This window comes from Microcebus murinus, chromosome 8 (genome assembly GCF_040939455.1).
Source record: "Microcebus murinus isolate Inina chromosome 8, M.murinus_Inina_mat1.0, whole genome shotgun sequence".
NCBI lineage: Eukaryota > Metazoa > Chordata > Mammalia > Primates > Cheirogaleidae > Microcebus > Microcebus murinus.
In genome coordinates, this window is record NC_134111.1 from 81,370,556 (window position 1) to 81,385,110 (window position 14,555).

Below are 14,555 nucleotides of genomic sequence, written 5' to 3' on the forward strand. Positions count from 1 at the left end.
ATAATGGAGGACAATTTGCAGCCTCTGCCACACTAGAATCAGCCCTATTTATTTTGTAAATCAGAGGAGGAAGTATAGATTATTAGGGTTGTAGTGAATGTTCACTGTTCAGTTACATGATTATAAGGAAAATATAGACAGGAAATTAAATATCTTTTGCAAATTGTGTAATTTGAGATCTTAAAGTATTTTCCTCAGCTTGAATTAAATCATAGGTCCTAGTAATTTGTATTTATAAGAAGACAAACATTTATGAAGTTCCAGGCAGCATGTTAGGTTCCTGTTATATTTTATAGTTTTTCTTTATAACCATCCAATAATATAGCTATTCATCTTTTTATGGTTGAAGAATCTGAGGTTTAGAAGAATTGATTTACTTGTTTCAGGTCACAAAGATAATAGCAAATGGAGTTGCATTTTAACCCATGTCAGTAGAATTGCAAAATATGTGTTTCCCCTCATATTTTTCTTTTATTTTTTGGAAAAGGGGTCTTCCTCAATCATTCTACCCAGGCTGGAGTACAGTGGCACCCTTGTAGCTCACTGAAACCTCAAACTCCTGGGCTCAAGTGACCCTCCTGCCTCTGCCACCCAAGTAGCTGGGATTACAGGTGTGAGCCACCATGCTTGCCACCTTCCCATATTTTTTCTGTTTCTTGGTAGCTTCTCAGTATTTACTGACACTGTATTCAATTTTTTCATTTATCTTTACATCCTCCATGTTACAAACAGTATAGGTAGCTACCAATTGAATAAAATACGGAGTCCACTATTTTTGCTGACGTTGTGAAATAATTCTTATCTTTTGTAGACCCTCCAAAGCCATCTTGTGCCTTTGCTATGTTTAATTTCTGATCAAATCCATACGATGGCTAACATTTTATTGAGCAAATTTGGTGACATGATAGATGGAAAATTGCAAATAGTGTTTTTCCTCCACAAGAAGAATGAATGAGGAGAAGAAATAGATTAATAGGAAAGAAAAGATAATGTCCTTTTCTTTATTTCCAAGTTCTTATTGCACCTGACTGTCCTCATGTTTTAGGCTTATTTTGTCCTTATTCTATGTCCCAAACACCTGCTTTTCATCTTTCAAAAATTCTTCCTCGTGGTACCCACTGTCTGGGGGATGGGCACGCTTGTGGCTCTGACTCAGGTGGTATAAAGGCAATATATAAACATTTGCACCCCTGTAATATTCTGAAATTTAAAAAAAAATCTTCCTCATTATTTAATAGCATGTTTTTTAAAGCCATTGAATTTAAGGAAGCATGTCTGGTGCCATTTAGTGGTTATTTCATTTGAAGGCTACAGTAAATAAAGTGCAAATGCTGCTCTTATGAGCCTGAAACAGACCTTTATAAAATAAGATATAAAGTAATTAAATGTGCGTTTGCTGAATTTATGCATGTTAGCTTTGAGACTAATGAATCCGAAATTGAAGAAACTTTGTCTTCCATATCATTGAGATGTTTATTGTTTGGCTCATATGACTTATTTGTTGGTATGGTTAAAATTTATGTTAACTAAATTTTGAGATTTTAATAATAAAATTTGCAATATATGGTTCACTAGTAAAAAAAATATTTTTGTGGAAAGTTCCTCAGGTTTTAATGCTCAATTAAGTGAGTTTCAACACTCGGGTATAAATAATATTGGACATTGAACAAATCAAGGTGCTCTTGTACAACTAATCTTAGACTCCTAAGGAGTCTAAGGATCTTATTGAGAAAAAGTGTCTTTAAACAATGTTTTTTAAAAATATAAATGTTGATTGTTTCCTTTCTTTGGCTAATTGGAAATAGGATCCCTGGGCATGACTTCAGCTTTCATGTGATCTGGAATCTATTTATTTCATAAACTCTTCATCTTCATCGTTTTCTTCATCACCATACCTAATACGTACTGAGTGCGAAGGCCTTTACCACGTGTCATTTCATTGCATCCTTTAATAGTTCCAAGAACTACATAATAGTATTATCTCTATTGTAAAGATGATGTAACTAAAATTAAACAATTTGCTCATGGTCTCACAGTTTACAGCTGACTGGGCCTGGATTCAAGTTGAGACAGTCTGAAACCTGGAGTCTGCCCTTGAAACCATGTATTGAAACTCACAGATACTTAAATCTGGAGCTGGCCACATGTATATGACCCTGTATTTAGTGTTGGCTCACTAAGTCCTTTCTCTTCATTTTGGCTGGCCCCTTGGAATTCGGGATCACAAAATGACATCCTTTTTCTCTATATATTGAAGTCAGAGTGGACCAGGTCTATGGGCTATTTGCATTTGCCATTTTGATTTAATTGGGTGATTATTTTATTAATAGTGAGGGAACAAGTTTGATGAGTTTTTGACCACTGAATTTAGTGGTGATTTTAATGTAACTAGTCTCCTCTGGGCAACTCCTGAAATAGCTGAGGTTTGCCCACCCCCCACCCGCACTGTTTACACATAATACTTTCCCTTCCAGACTTTTTCTTTTCCCTTCAAGGGGTCGGCACTGCATTCTGTGATCAATGCTCCTTTGTACCACTTCAAAACCATGTCTTGAAAAATAAGTGAAACTTTACTTTCACATTATTCTCTCTACTGCTCCTACTTCCCAAGCCAAAGTATGTTTTTAAATACTATTTTTCTGGTTTCCTAATTGCTCTTGTTTTCTCTATGGAAATTTTAGAAAGTACAGAACAGTGTAAAGAAACAAAAAGAAATATAGAGCCCATGATTCTGACACCCAGATGCAGCTACAGTATGCATTTTGGCAACTTTCCTTCCAGTCTTTCCTTGTATAGAAAATTTTTAAGGCATGAGGAATTAATTGATTAATAGAATACAGTTCTTTGAAACAAAGGCCTGATTATCAGGGCTTCCTGTTCAGATTAGACAAATGTATTTGGTTATTTGTGGCGGTGAGGGTCAGTGAAGACCTAAATTGGTTTGTGTTGGGTAAATTGATATTATACCACCCTTCAGGGGAGGATGGGAGAGGTGCTGACAGATTAAGAACATTCCCGAGAGAACTGGGGTAAGGCAGGGAGGAGTAAGGGTAGCTGGTCCAGGTAGGAGAGTTGACAAAGCAAAGGCAGGTCTTCCCAGGAATTTTATTAATGTAATGAGGGTGGAGCAGGGATTGGGCCCAGCTGGAAGCAATGGGAGCTGGGTGCTGGCAGAAAGGAACTAGGTGATCCCAAGAGACATGGGCACCAAAGCCTGGCTGCCCCAAGGGGCGGTGCAAGAAGCAGAGATAACCCACCAAAACGCTTGGAACCTCCACCTTAAAGCATAGGCCAACTCGATTATGTCTGAACTCTGCAAGAGGCTGGTGTGAGAGCTTTTGTTAGTCTGCCATTAATAACAGCTAGCATTTCTTGAGTATGTGTCCAGCATTGGCTAGTCTATTTCCTGGTGTTATCTCATTTTAGCCCTTACAACTCAGTTACTGTTAGGATCTCCATTATGCAAATACGGAGTCAAGACCAAGAGAAGTTGATGATTTTGCTCAAGGCCACTTGAATAAATAGAGGAACAGGAATTCCAGCCCAGGAATTGTTTGACTTCACTTCTTACTCCTAACTACCACATGGTCTCTGATTTAGTCTTTTGTCTGGAACTTAGAATAGTATTCCAACCTGCTAGAAGAAACTGGTGTGTGTGTGTGTGTGTGTGTGTGTGTGTGTGTGTGTGTGTGTGTGTGGTAGGAGGGCAGGCTATTTTCTGGAGGTTCAAGGTAACATTGCTTAGCCCTTCTAAATATGAATAGCTCTGTGTAAACCTATAAATATGTCAGATATTCTAACTGGCTCCTGACTTTGAAGTATTCTGGGCTTTTGATTCTGTTAATTTTTTTTTTTTTATTGAGATGGATCTCAATTTTATTTACATAGAACATAGAATTATATAACAATATCTCAAATGTCACAAATTTTACAGGAGTTTATAAGTCAACATTTAAGTGAATTACTGCTCTGAAATAGAAGTAGTTTTAAAGCTAGTCTATAGTGACAGGAACACATCTCCATGAAATCTCAAGGTCATGTACCCTGCCATCATCTCAGAAGCGGAATACTTGCATTTTATTTATTTATATTTTTGAGATAGGATCTTGCTCTGTTGCCTGTGCTACAGTGCAGTGTTATCATCACAGTTCACTGCAACCTCATACTCCTGGACTCAAGCAATCCTCCAGCCTTAGCCTCCCAAGTAGCTGGGACTATAGGCACACACCACCACGCCCAGCTAATTTTTCTATTTTTTGTAGAGATGAGGTCTTATTCTTGCTCAGGCTGGTCTCAAACTCCTGGCCTCAAGCAATCCCCTCACCCCTGGCCTCCTAAAGTGCTAAGATTACAGACATTAGCCACTTCACCCAGCCCGCATTTTTTTTAAACAGCTTTATTGGGATATAATTCAGATACCATACAATTCACTCATTTAAAATATAAAATTTAATGGTTTTTAGTATATTCACAGATATGTGCAACTATTATCACAGTTCATTTTAAAACATTTTCATCACTTCACAGAGAAATCCCGTAATATGTTTCTGCTACCCCCCAACCTCTCTTACACCCCTTCTCCCCTCCCCTACCCCTGTCCCAAGCAACCAGTACTCTACTTTCTGTCTCTATAGATTTTTCTATTCTTTTTTTTGTTATTTATTTTTTAATTTATTTTTATTTTTTCATATTATGGAGGTACAAATATTGTTAGGGTTACATATATTGCCCCTGCCATTCCTCCCCCTGCCCCTGCCTTACCAAAACATCCTACCCTCAGGTGGTGCGCAGCATTGCACCTATTTTGTAAGTGTAAATTCTTCTCCTCCTCCCACCTCCCATTTGCCCACCACCCAATAAAAGTTTGTTTGTTTGTTTGTTTTCCCTTTTTTTTTGGGTTACATCGTATATCTTAGCCTTAGATGTATTCCGCCCCCCCCCACCATGCTCACCACAACCCTAAGATGTGTATCTCCCCCTCCCCCAAACCCTGGTGGGCACTATCCCCATTTGAGCACCATAGTTTTAATCAGTCAGTACCAATTTGATGGCGAGTAGATGTCGAGCCCGTTTTCTTGATCTTGTGTCACCTCACTTTGGATAACGGGTTTAAGCCTAATGCAGGATAGCATAAACGGTGCTAGCTCACTGTCATTTCTTAGAATTGAATAGTATTCCATTGTGAGCATATACCAAATTTTAGTCAATTCACGAGTGGATAACTAAGATTTTTCTATTCTTTACATGTATATGAATGGAATCATATAAAGGCTGTAGAGAGGCCTTTGGTTCTTGCAAAGCTTCAAGAAACACTTTGCGCTACTTCGGAGATCATCTTCCTCAGCACTTTTGTCCCTCATACATATATTTTTCAGCACTTTCCTGGGTCAGTGAAGCCTTCCCTGTAACCTTGCAAAGCATACTTTTTTGCAGAAGAAAGCTTATCAATGGCTTTGAATTGGAATAAAAAGGAAGCTGTGAATTGGAATAAAAAGAAATAGTGAGAAAGCAGGATAGTCAATACAGTTTTGGGAGGTTTGTCATTTTAGACTCCATTAATACATTACAAAGCTAGAATAAAATTGGTGATAAATAATACTATGTTGTAGCTATTATGAGTTTTTTTTTCAGTTACACCAAATTAAATATAATGTCTTGTTAAAATAATATAAAAGCTAATATAATTTAAACTTGTTAAAAAATCATTCTCCGTTCTTTATCGTCTTCTCCCATAAGCTGACCTTTATTACATAATAGTAGCTGAACTTGTATTAAATAGGATTTTGGTCCATTCATTGTAACTTACTAAATAATTATACAAATATTTGGTAATACATTTGTAAACCTAGAATGAATTTTGTACAAACAAAAATTAGCTTCTTTACAACTTTTTCAGAACGAGATAGATTATGAATAAAAATAAAATAAAATGTAATAAGTTGACATTTTAACTCTCACACATTTTATGTAGGCACTGTCTCAGGTTGAGACAGCTGAATTTTGAAATTATTCTCCTAAAGATTTGTTAATAACCTGACCTGTGCCATATGCTGGACTAGGTGTTTTCAGATATATCCCAGTTGTTTATATCACATGCAAATGTAAAATGCACAAGCAAAATTATGTGACATTGTCATATTATTATTGTGCCAGCTATCAGCACAGTCCCTGCCAAAGACTTTCTGGATTTATCATTCTGCTTCATTTTGGTTTGAGGTGACATCAGGAAAAACAAGCAGTTGAAAATATAGATTTTCCTGGCAAATTCAAGGTTTGATATGCAGCTATAGGGCTGTTTATGGATTTAGATACACTGGAAATCAAATTATGTTCCTGAAAACATAATGCAGATGATATAAATTAATATAGAGAAGGTATAAGACCTGTCAGTCAACAGCAGCTCATTAAATGAGCTGTTAGGTATAATTATTTCTTACAGACTGATCATTTAGAATGGATTCTGGCTTTATAGACACCATATAATTGAAATCTTGAGCTGAGCCATAAGGTGATTTTGATTCTAATATATTTGGGTTCACGGTAATAACTCTGGAGATTATTTAATGGAGTTCATGGCTTTAAATTTGTTGACCTCCTCTTTTTTAATGGCTCTGGAACTGTATTTTGATATCTGTCTAGGAAATATGAGGCAGTCTTAAGACAGTAAATAATATTGATATATTAACTAAAAGTTAATTGCTTTTCTCAGGCACATTTTTATAAGTAAATTTTAACTATTAGAATATAAAGCTATTTCAGAGTGTTACTTTGTGTCTTAAATTTAGTTTCTTGTTAATCTAAAAGAGATTTTAAAACATGGTAGTTATTTTTATTTCATAAACCCATGAAATGTCTGAGCACTATGTGGGCAAAAAGAACATTCATTTGTGCTCATCCAGGATGGAAGCTTTCATCTTCACCTTTTGTTTCAATTTCCACCTTTTGTTTCAATTTCCATCTTTTTGGGTTGCGTTAAACCAGTGTTTTCAATTGAAAATGTTCATTAATTGTGTATGCAAATACTCTGAGAGGTATGTGTTTTATAGGATTTTTTTCCTAAGTGGTTCAAGAGTATCCAGGCATACCTCATTTTATTGTGCTTCATAGATAATGATTTTTACAAATTGAAGGTTTGTGGCAATCCTGCATTGAGCAAGTCTATCGGCACAATTTTTCTAACAGCATGTGCTCATTCCATCTCTTCTCACATTTCGAACTTTTTCATTGTTTTTCTCTCTGCTATAATGATCAGTGATCTTTGATGTTACTATTTTAATTGTTTGGGGACACCAAGAAACACAAGCCTCCCAGAAAGGCATACCCAATAATTTTTCAGTATAAGCTGAATTAATTTCTACCTGGGGAGGCTCACGTGTAAATTAATAAGGCAACTAATTTAAAAAATTATAAATTAGTAGTTTCCATACTGAGACTATATTTACATAAAATGGTTAAATGTGCCAAAAACTATCATCCAATCTTAATAAAAGATAAATTGTCTGATTTTCTGGACAATGCACCTTAGAAATTAATCACAGGTGTATGTGTGCTATTTCTGTATGTATTGGTTTTGTCTCCTTATCTTTTAAGGGCTTTGTGAGCAATGACATTGTTTGTGTGGTTGTGTTATAGCCCTCTTCATTATATAGAACAGTGTTAAGAAATTAGTAGTCATTTCATTAGTGTTGATTTGTTTGTAATTAAGCCAAGAGGTTTGAGAGGTCTGAAATAATCATAGGGTGATACTAATAATTGCTGGACTTACTGTGAAGACTCTGTCACTGATATTCATGCACATGTTACTTATTATTCCTTTCACCTGTCCCAGATTCAGCCATCAGTAGATTTTATCAAGAAACAGCATTGCCATATTACTAATACAAACTTAATTTCCTTTTTCTCCTGCTGCTCATAGAAGTATTAATAAGCACTGGAATAATAATAACATCAACAATAGTTGATATATGGCACTTGTGCCAAACAGAGTGCATATGACTTTATCTCTAATATTTAGGTAGATAATTGTATCTGGCTCACCAAGGGTAAGTAAATCACCCTGGGTCACAGTCAGGCAGATTCAATCCAGTCTACCTCACTTGAGCATCACTGGAAAATATTTTGATCATGAACTCATATCATCTCTGGCTGTGTCTCACATACAAACCTATTGGCCAGCTTCTGCTGAGGGGACTTTGACCTTTTTGGGCCTGTAATAAAGACAATTGGGAATATTGTCTTTATTAGATACTTTCCAAGTGGTTAATTAAATTTATGAGGTAATAAACTATATGAACTACAAGTTGAAAATAATATTTAGAGGAGGGATAGAAGTGGGGGAGTAGATTAATATTTTGGATTCATGACCTTGGTGGTGGCCCACGTTAAGGTTGAAAGAGTTGTGAGTTTCCTAACACAACTTTGACATTTTTGCTATTTTATATCATTGGGTCATATGCCAGCAAGTTCCTCAAATGTTTTTCAGCAAAATAATAATAATGAAATGAGCTTAATGTCTGCTATTTTTTTCCAGCAAGTTGAGATAAAACAAAAATTCAATTCAAGAAATCAGTGGCTCAGAGCCAAAGAACAGAAGACTACCTCTCTTTTCCTCTGTGTGTGACTTTGGGTATAAACAGAAAGTAATAAATTGGTTTTGGAGAAATGTGATACACCTTGTAAAAGATGAATGCAAATGCCCAATATACTTTAGGTTAAAATATGTACCAAACTTCCATATTATCCCCCTTTGCCTCTGCAGTTAATAAAAACATCTTGTGAAATTGAGATGCTGAAAAAATAAGTATTTTTTTCCTAACACTGTTTATATCTATTTAATTACAAATATCTTGTTGAATACCCTAAAGTCTGTTCAATGAGAAAAAAGTTAACTAACTCTTAAACAGATGGAGATTAGAGTAGCTAACAAAGAATATCACTGTTGCTATTAAGTTAGTTACAGAAAAACGATCAATAATTTTCATCTTGTCTTTGAGAATCAGGTACAGGTTACCAGGTTAATTAACATTTAATTCAAGGCTATCCCTATACAATGATGGTTTTTTTTCAATAAAATATTGAAATAGTATTCATCATTTTGTATGGTCTTGATGTTTAAGGCAGAACACACTATCATTTTCATAATTGATCGTATTCTGGACTAAAATCTTAAATTTTTATTTAAGCCTTGTGTTCATTTGACCTGCTGATCTTACAGTTGTCCAGGATCATTATTGCTTTGGAGATTACCTTTAAGATTATCTTAAAATATGTGGATTGTTTCTGTTCTTACAGAATCCAAAGTATAATGACCAAAATAAATAACTTATTAACTATTAATTGAATAGTGTTTCTGTAATAGATGTGAATGTGCTCTGTATGTAGTGAATTTGGGGGTCTAATTAATGCCCTACTCATTCACAATTTGGCCACTCATTTGACCTAATTTATGACATGATTCAGAATTACTGAATCATGTCAATTACTCATCTAATGTAGTTAGTATTTTCTGAAGAAAAAAAATAAATAATCTCTATGCTGAGTATCTATCTAAGATCCAGGAAAACAAAGTCAAATTTTGCCTCTATGCTGAGCTACTCATTTGAGTATTAAATATAGATAGAGTTCCTAAAGGACTCTTTTCCCTAAAGAATAACTGAAAACTAATGCTTAATTTCAAGATTAAAGATTTCATCGGTTGTCTTTGATTATGATTAACATTTGAATGAATGTTTTAAACCTAATTATATTTACATTTAATATTAGAGTAAATGTGAACAATTTTTTAATTAACAATCTGCTTTTTTTTTAATGTTCGTAGTAATGGAATAGTAATAGTTTGTTGGAATGGAATAGTTTGTTGTTGACAAACTCATGTAAGACTCATTTGTTTTCTTACTTCTATCACATAGAAGTCACGTGAGTTTGAAACAGTGGATTTAGCCCAGAATTTGTTACTAACAGTGAGTTCAAATTTAGATTAAAATAGAAATATGTAGTGATCATTTTTTTCCATGATTATTGGCTTGAGGAAAAGCTAGATAAAATTTTAAAGAAAGTAAAAAGACCTAATTTAAAATGTTTACATTTATATAATGCATTTCTGTATATTATCTCCACTACAAAATTAATAAAATCCATGATACTTTATCCAGCGTAGATATCAACATCTTTATGTTCATGTCATCGATTAAACTAGTATTTAGGATAGTCAAGTGATAGCCCTAAATAAAATGAAGTATCTGATACACTTCAGGGATACATCAAGGATTTTCAAAATATACTTGCTCTTGATGTCATCAATCTACTGCATTCAGTGAACAGTCATGTCTCAGAGATATTGTGGGTTTGGTTCCAGACCCCACAATAAAGACAATGTCGCAATAAAGCAAGTCATACAAATTTTGTGGTTTCCCAGTGCATACAATAGTTATGTTTATATACTAAACTGTAGTCTATTAACTGTGCAATAGTGTTATGTCTAAAAAAGTTACATACCTTAATTAAAAATACTTTATTGCTAAAAATTGCTAATGATCATCTGAGCTTTCAGTAAGATGTAATGTTTTCTGACTAATCAGGATGGTTGTTGCTGAAGGTTTGGGTGGCTATGGCAATTTCTTAAAATAAGATAGCAATGAAGTTGGCCACATTGATTGACTCTTTCTTTCATGAAAGATCTCTCTGCAGTATGTAATGTTGTTTGAGAGCATTTTAATCACAGAGCTTCTTTCAAATTTGGAGTGAATCCTCTCAAAGCCTGCTGCTGGCCCATCCACTAAGTTTATGTAATATTCTAAAGTCTTCATCGCCATTTCAACAGTGTTCACAGCATCTCCAGCAGGAGTCGATTCAATCTCAAGAAACCACTTTCTTTGCTCATTCATAAGGAGCAACTCATCCGTTAAGGTTTTTTTCATGAGATCACAGCAATTCAGTCACATCTTCAGGCTTCACTTCTAATACTAGCTCTCTTGCTTCTTCTACCACATCTGCAGTGACTTCCTCTATTGAAGTCTTGAACCCCTCAAAGTCCTCCATGAGGATTAGAATTGAATTCTTCCAAACTCCTGTTACTGTTGATATTTTGACCTTTTCTCATGAATCCCAAATGTTCTTAGTGGCATCTAGAATGGTGAATTCTTTCCAGAAGGTTTTCAATTTACTTTGCCCACATTGATGAGTGGAATTAAGGCTTAAAAGTTTAAATTACTCTTTGAGCTATGGGCTGCAGAATGCATGTGGTGTTAGGAGGTATGGAAACAACACTAGTCTTCTTGTACATCTCCATCAGAGCTATTGGGTGTTCAGGTGCATTGTCAATGAGCAGTAACATTTTGAAAAGAATATTTTTTTCCGAGCTGTAGGATTCAACAGTGGGCTTAACATATTCACTAAGCCATGCTGTAAACAGATGTGCTTTCATCTAGGCTTTGTTATTCCATTTATAGAACACAGGCAGAGTAGATTTAGCATGATTCTTAAGGGCTGTAGGATTTTCAGAATAGCAAATGAGCATTGACTTCAAGTCACCAGGCGGATTAGCTTCTATCGAGAGAGTCAGCTTGTCCTTTGAAGCTTTGAAGCCAGGCATTGAATTCTTCTCTCTAGCTATGAAAGTCCTAGGTAGCATCTTCTTCCAATAAAAGACTGTTTTGTTTACATTGAAAATCTGTTTTTTGGTGTAGCCCACTTCATCAATTATCTTAGTTAGATACTCTGGATAACGTGCCGCAGCTTCTACCTCAGCATTTGCTGTTTCACCTTGCACTGTTACGTTGTGGAGACACCTTCTTTCCTTAAACTTCATGAAACAACATCTGCTAACTCCAGATGTTACTTATACAGTATCTTTGCCTCTCTGTGACTTCATGAAATTAGAGAGAGTTAGGGCCTTGGTCTGGATTGGGCTTTGGCTGAAGGGCATGTTGTGTCTGGTTTGATCTTCTATCCAGACCACTGGTATTTTCTTCATAACAGCACTAAGGCTGTTTAACTTTGTTATCATTCATGTGTTCACTGGAGTATCCCTTTTAATTTCCTTCAAGAACTTTTCTTTAGCATTCACAACTTGGATGTTTGGTGAGAGGCCTGGCTTTTGGCCTATCTTGGCTTTCAACACCTTCCTCACTAAGCTTAATCATTTCTAGCTTTTGATTTAAAATGAGCAATGTGTGACTTTTCATTTTGCTTGAACTCTTAGAAGTCATTGTAGGGTTATTAATTGGCCTAATTTCAATATTTTGTGTTTCAGAGAATAGGGAGGTCTGAGGAGAAAGAGAGAGAAAAACAGGGGAATGGCTGGTTGGTGGAGAAGCCAGAAGACATACAACTGTATCTACTGAGTTTGCCATTTTATGTGAGTGCAGTTAGTGTCTTCCCAAAACAATTAAATAGTAACATCAAAGATCACTTATCATTGTAACAAATACTGAAAAGTTTGAAATATTGTGAGAGTTACCGAAATGTGATGCAGAGGCATGAAGTGAGCACATGCTGTTGGAAAAATTGTGTCAATAGACTTGCTAAATGCAGGGTTAACACAAATCTTCAATGTCTAAAACATGCAATATCTGTGAAGCTCAATAAAGTGAAGCACAATAAAATAAGATATACCTATGTATTAATTTGTGATGATATATAGTATTCACGAATCTCCTTAGAATGCAACTCTTCCCTGTACTTTATCAGTGTTTCCTTAAACTAACATGGTGGGTAATATCATATTTGGAAAACATTGCATCTGTTTTTTTATTTTAGGATTGTTTCAGGTTTCTTTAGATGCCACACCTAGATTTAAAGATTTTACAGGCAATCTATAATAAGTTTTTCTCTTAATACATCTCTCTGTAAGAAAACAAAGCATTGAGATCTTGCTTTAGAACTGTATGCAAATGTAAGATCAAGTTATATTTTGTACTTATTTAACTAAAACTAACAAATGTCATAAATACACAAGGCCTCCCTCTCTTAGAGCTTTCATTCTAAGTGTTTGTAACCATTTTTTAAAAATTTTTAAATTTTCTTTCCTTTTTTTGTTCCTCTACTCAGCAATATAGAGGGAATATTGAATATGACAAGAATAACAGAATGGTATTGGGTGAATCTTTATTGCAGTGGGGAATGAAGGGTAACAATTTTTCACCTTGACTATGAAAGGGAACGCTATCTATGTGTGGAATAATTTATATGAGCTTAAGGACTTTCAACTGTTATTATTTTCTTTATGATCTCTTGGAGCTGGTTTCTTCTTTGATCTCCTGTTGATGTCCTATAACTTGCTAAATCCCTGCTTAGGCCAGCGTAAGGGACGTAACCTTGTGTGAGTCATTTCATGTCTGAAGCCACAGCTCCTCTTCTGTGGAATGGGGATACATCATCATAGGTTGGTTTTGTTTTTCTTTTTTTGAGAATTGAGTGAGATGATTCATGTAAAGTGCTGGCATTCAGTGAACACTGATGTATATTAACTATTATTTTCTTAGAAATCATTGAATTATTGGGTAAAAGCAAAGGAAAAAAAACACAATCATGGACTACCTCCCCTTTTTTTTTTTTTTTTTTTTTTTAATTTTTTTTGAGACAGAGTCTCGCTTTGTTGCCCAGCCTAGAGTGAGTGCCGTGGCGTCAGCCTGGCTCACAGCAACCTCAGACTCCTGGGCTCGAACGATCCTTCTGCCTCAGCCTCCCTGGTAGCTGGGACTACAGGCATATGCCACCATGCCCGGCTAATTTTTTATATATATATATCAGTTGGCCAATTGATTTCTTTCTATTTATAGTAGAGACGGGGTCTCGCTCTTGCTCAGGCTGGTTTTGAACTCCTGACCTTGAGCAATCCGCCCGCCTCGGCCTCCCAAGAGCTAGGATTACAGGCGTGAGCCACAGCGCCCGGCCTACCTCCCCTTTAATTCCCCAACCATTTCTTAAACATATGCTAACCCAATAATATAACTTAATTCTGTATGTACTCCGGGAGGCCGAGGCAGGTGGATTGCTTGAGGTCAGGAGTTTGAAACCAACCTGAGCAAGAGCGAGACCCTGTCTCTATTATAAATAGAAAGAAATTAATTGGCCAACTAATATATATAGAAAAAATTAGCCGGGCATGGTGGTGCATGACTGTAGTCCCAGCTACTCGGGAGGCTGAGGCAGTAGGATTGCTTGAGCCCAGGAGTTTGAGGTTGCTGTGAGCTAGGCTGATGCCACGGCACTCACTCTAGCCTGGGCAACAAAGCGAGACTCTGTCTCAAAAAAAAAAAAAAAAAAAAAAAAATTCTGTATGTAGTCAGCATTGCAAACCATCAATATTTTTATGGAGGTTGGAATAGATATTATGTGCATCTTGAAATACAATTACAGCAAGTACTTGATTATTCAGGACTTGAATAGCTAGTGTTTAGATTACATCAGCCTTTGTAAAACTCGTATATTCTTATTCTGACCTTTCACTGCTCATTAAACTATCTACCAGCACATAATCAGTTAAAAGTGAAGCAGATAAAGTAGAATCTAAACTATTTTTGCCTCTCTTTAAAAAACAAAAAAACAAAAACTCA

General features: G+C 35.6%; 1 protein-coding gene across 4 annotated transcripts in view; it reads left to right on the forward strand.

Annotated features, from left to right (window-relative positions):
- Positions 1-14,555, forward strand: part of MAP2 (microtubule associated protein 2) — a 278,816-nt gene that overhangs the window by 90,003 nt on the left and 174,258 nt on the right. The window contains exon 3 of one of the 4 annotated variants that reach the window (XM_076005881.1): positions 12,251-12,355. The exons of the other annotated variants lie outside the window; for them this stretch is intronic. The gene's annotated coding sequence lies outside the window, so the exon portion shown is untranslated. The remainder of the gene's footprint in view (positions 1-12,250; positions 12,356-14,555) is intronic. 4 annotated transcript variants of the gene reach the window in all.